The sequence below is a fragment of the Bison bison genome, unplaced genomic scaffold, assembly GCF_000754665.1.
Source record: "Bison bison bison isolate TAMUID 2011002044 unplaced genomic scaffold, Bison_UMD1.0 scf7180017863683, whole genome shotgun sequence".
NCBI lineage: Eukaryota > Metazoa > Chordata > Mammalia > Artiodactyla > Bovidae > Bison > Bison bison.
The window spans coordinates 235,775-240,714 of NW_011494255.1; positions in this window are offsets into that span (position 1 = coordinate 235,775).

Here is a 4,940-nt window from a genome sequence, read left to right on the forward strand (position 1 = left end):
TTTTTTTTTTTTGGCCTATGGACCTCTAAGTGTTCCAGCATTATTTGCTGAAAAGTCTATCTTTCTTCATTTTGAATAAACTTTTTACCTCTGTGAAACACTTGAGTGTAATTGACTTATGTGGGTCTTTTGGGATCTCTATTGTATTCCTTTGTCCTGTGTTTTATCCTTTCACCAATACTACTGAAGGTTTATAAATCTTGAAATCTGTTGATGTGAGCTCTATATGTTGGTTCTTTTTAGTCAAATTTTTTTGCTATTTTCAGTGGAAAAATCTGGCAAATATTACCTTTGTTGTCCCTTTGATAGCCTAGACATGATGTTATTAGAAAGGGACTTCGATTCAGAGGTGTCTTTTCCAATATGGATAGCCCTTGTTTAATGAGGAAAACAGACTGACCTAAAAGAAGGTCAATATCTCAAATACCTAATCAGTACTCCTCAAAATGAAGACAGGAAAAAGAGAAAAGGGTGAGGAAGGGTCACAGAACAAGGGAATTCAGGAAAACATGATGTTTAAAGGCAGTATTCCCTGGGTTGAATCCTGAGACAGAAAGAGGACAGTAGTGGAAAAAGTTGTGAAATCCAAATAGAAACTAATTTAGCTGAGTGTCATAGCAATGTTAATATCTCAATTTGACAAACGTATCATGGTTACATAGGGGCTACCCAGGTGGCTCACTGGGTAAAGAATCTGTCTGCAATGGAAGAGATGCAGGAGGCTTGAGTCTGATCCTTGAGTCAGGAAGCTCCCCTGGAGGAGGACATGACAACCCACCCCAGTATTCTTGCCTGGAGAATCCCATGGACAGAGGAGCCTAGCAGGATGCAGTTCATAGGGCCGTGAAGAGTCAGATGCAACTGAGCACACACACACCAAGGTTATATGAAATATTCACACGAGAGGAAGTCAAATGAAGGTATATATGCATTCTTTGTAGTACTTTGTGGCTTTTGTGTAAATCTAAAGTTTTCTCCAAATAAAAATTTAAAATAGGTATTTGTAGTTGTTCAGTTGCCCAGTCACGTCTGACTCTTTGCGACCCCATAGACTGCAGCACATCAGGCCTCCCTATCTCTCACCATCTCCCAGAGTTTGCCCCAGTTCATGTCCATTGCATCGGTGATGCCATCCGGCCATCTCATCCTCTGGCACTCTCTTCTCCTGTCCTCAATATTTCCCAGCATCAGGGACTTTTCCAGTGAGTCTGCTGTTCACATCAGACGACCATAATACTGGAGCTTCAGCTTCAGCATCAGTCCTTCCAAAGTGTATTCAGGGTTGAATTTCCCTTAATATTGACTGATTTGTTCTCCTTGCAGTCCAAGGGGCTTCCAGGAGTCTTCTCTAGCACCATAGTTCGAAGCGATCAAATTTTTGGTGATCTGCCTTCTCTATGGGCAAGCTCTCACACCCATATGTGACCACTGGGAAGACCACAACCTTGCCTATATGGACCTTTGTCAGCAGAGTAATGTCGTTGCTTTTCAAAACAATGTCTAGGTTTGTCATAGCTAAAATAGGTATAATAACTGGACATGGAACAACAGACTGGTTCCAAATAGGAAAAGGAGTACGTCAAGGCTGTATATTGTCACCCTGTTTATTTAACTTATATGCAGAGTACATCATGAGAAACGCTGGACTGGAAGAAACACAAGCTGGAATCAGGATTGCCGGGAGAAATATCAATAACCTCAGATATGCAGATGACACCACCCTTATGGCAGAAAGTGAAGAGGAACTAAAAAGCCTCGATGAAAGTGAAAGTGGAGAGTGAAAAAGTTGGCTTAAAGCTCAACACTCAGAAAATGAAGATCATGGCATCCTCTGAGTGATATGGCTGAAAAGTACATACTGAGAGAAATCTGTCATCATTTCCATCACCCTAGAAAGTTATATTTCCCAGTGCAGAAAAATAAGCAATTATTTATTTGGGACTTGAATGAACAAGCTAATGGACTAATCAGTTTTTTGTCACTGAAGGGAGTAAGCCACTGGAAGGCAGTTCTAAAGAACATAGCTGTCTTCTAAATTGTGTGTGATTAGAGACTCAATATAAACAGGGAAAAGCAAAATGAAAGAGGACCCTCAGAAAGGACAGGAATTGCAGTTTCTAAGTTGTTCAGTCATTGAGTCATGTCACCTCTTTGTGACCCCATGGATTGTAGCACGCCAGGCTTCCCTGTCCTTCACTATCTCCCAGAGTTTGCTCAAATTCCTGTCGAGTCAGTGATGCTATCTAACTATCTCATCCTCTGCCTCCCCCTTCTCTTACCCTCAATCTTTCCCAGCATCAGGGTCTTTTCCAATGAGTCGTCTCTCTGCATTGGGTGGCCAAAGTATTGGAGGATCAGTGTCAGTCCTTCTAATGAATATTCAGGGTTGATTTCCTTTATGATTGACTGGTTTCATGTCTAAGAATGGAGGAAAACATAAGAGATGGGAGGTGACATTCTTAAAGGATGTGGTGAAAAAACTTTGTCTAAAGGGCAAAGCTCTCAAAACTCTTGAAAGCTGCTGCCATTTCAAAAATTCCAGCTTCACTGTTACCTGCTGAACTGAGACGTGCTTTCTCTTCTTTCTCCCTCTTCTGAGAGTAGGGCTCTTGGCCTCTCACTATCCTGAGTGCATGCATGCTAAGTCGATTCAGTCGTGTCCGATTTTTTGTGATCCTACGGACTATAGCTCACTAGGCTCCTCTGTCCATGGAATTTTCCAGGCAAGAATACTGGAGTGGGTTGCCATGCCCTCCTCAGGGGATTTTCCAGACCCAGGGATTGAACCCAGGACTTCCACATTGCAGGCGGATTCTTTACTGTCTGAGCGACCAGGGAAGCCCTACTTTCCCTTAATTTCCTAACTATCCTGTAGTTATCCACCTATCCAAGTTATAAACATTTGGGTCTTATTCACAGGAAAGGAAATGGAAATTTTCCATACTGTGGCTGTCTTGGAATTCAATCTGAAATGTTGGGTTATTGGATAATTCACTCTTTCAGATATATTTTAAAGCAACAACACTGTGCAAGACACTGTACTCCACACTGAAGATAAATCAGAGACCAACACGGGCAAGGGAATACCCCTTATGGATCTTACAGAATAGTGAAGAAGAGACAATCAATAGATACGATGTCACCAAGTGATAAGTCCTTTGAAGAAAAAGCCTAGTAATAATAATTTATTGGGTGTCCCGGGGGAAAGTGAAAGTCACTCAGTCATGTCTGATGTTGCTGGAGTGGGTAGCCTTTCCCTTCTCCAGGGGATCTTCCCGACCCAGGAATGGAACTGGAGTCTCTTGCATTGCAGGTGGATGCTTAACCAACTGAGCTATCAGGGAAGCTCCAGGTTGAGCTAGTGGTAAAGAACCCACCTGCCAATACAGGAGACATGCTGCTGCTGCTGCTGCTAAGTCACTTCAGTTGTGTCCTATTCTGTGCGACCCCATAGACTGCAGCCCAGCAGGCTCCCCCGTCCCTGGGATTCTCCAAGCAAGAACACTGGAGTGGGTTGCCATTTCCTTCTCCAATGCATGAAAGTGAAAAGTGAAAGTGAAGTCGCTCAGTCGTGTCTGACTCTTAGCGACCCCATGGACAGCAGCCTACCAGGCTCCTCTGTCCATGGGATGTTCCAGGCAAGAGTACTGGAGTGGGTTGCCATTGCCTTCTCCGGCAGGAGACATGAAACTCCAGTTAAATCCATGGGTGGGGAAAATCTCCTGGAGGAGAGCAAAGCAAGGAGTGGAACTCCACTGAAGCGACTTAGCACACATATGCGTGCTTTAGTAATAATAGGGAAGGCTCTCCACCCCAAGCTTTTCTGGATACTATTTGAGCCAACACTGAAATACTAAAGGAAGTCCCCCATCATAATATTGGTAACTAGAGAATATTCTAGGACTGTTTCTTTTAACCATGGCCTGGTTTCACAACAGCCTGATTCACACTTAATTTTCACATTCTTTGCCGTAAATCTTGGGTTACTGTCCCCATCACCACCCTTCTGTTATGGCAGGATGCATTCAGGTTGAGCTTTTCCCATTGACTCCACACCATTAATGGCCTTACTTCTGGTGGCCTTTTCCTGAGCCCCAACCCCCAGTCACAACGTGGGTAGCCCCTGCCACTCTTTTCCCTCCTTAATGGTCAGCCCCATACTGTAGCAGTGTCTGGAAATCTTTTTTCTCTTCTTAAAATCAGCTTCCTGCAAGCTATTTTCCCTCTGGAAGCTCTCCTTGGAGTCCGTTTACCCAATGTATTTTCTTTTCCCTTTCTGGGAGTGTGTTCTTCGCTGCCAAGCCAACCAGTGAACTCCTACCTCTCTGGAATTTTTTTTTTTTTCATACAAAGTATAAAAATACGGATTTATACAAAAATTTATACAATTTACGTATATAATTTATACAAATTGTATATTGTATATAATTGTATATAATTTTTACAAAAATTATATACAATTTATACAAAATACGGATAATACATGCCGAAGCCATATTTACTTCCATGACTAGCCTTCTGAAAGCACCTTAGCCGGCATTATTTTTGCCTCATGAAGCTTGAGACTGAAAACGTACCTATTTTCTGCAAGAGTCGAAATGTGAGGAAATGAGAGAATTTCAGTGGCTCCTCACCCTCCAGGCCATCCCAGCTCCTGGCCTCCAAATCCATCCCTGGACTTAACGTACGTCAGATGTGCCAACATGGCCGTCCCCTTGGGGGCCGTTGTGATCTGGGCGCAGACATATTGCCTGTCTAGGACGTAACGGAAGTTGGTTCATTGGCTCCAGTGACAGCTCAGATCCACCTCGGCATCCGTAGACAGGTCTAGACTTCAAAGCAGTTCACCGAAGTAGGAGGGCGTTTAGCTTCCCGTCGGTCTGGGGAAAATCTGTTTAGTGTGTGATTTTTGTGCCTGGATTTCCCCCCACCCCCCCCCC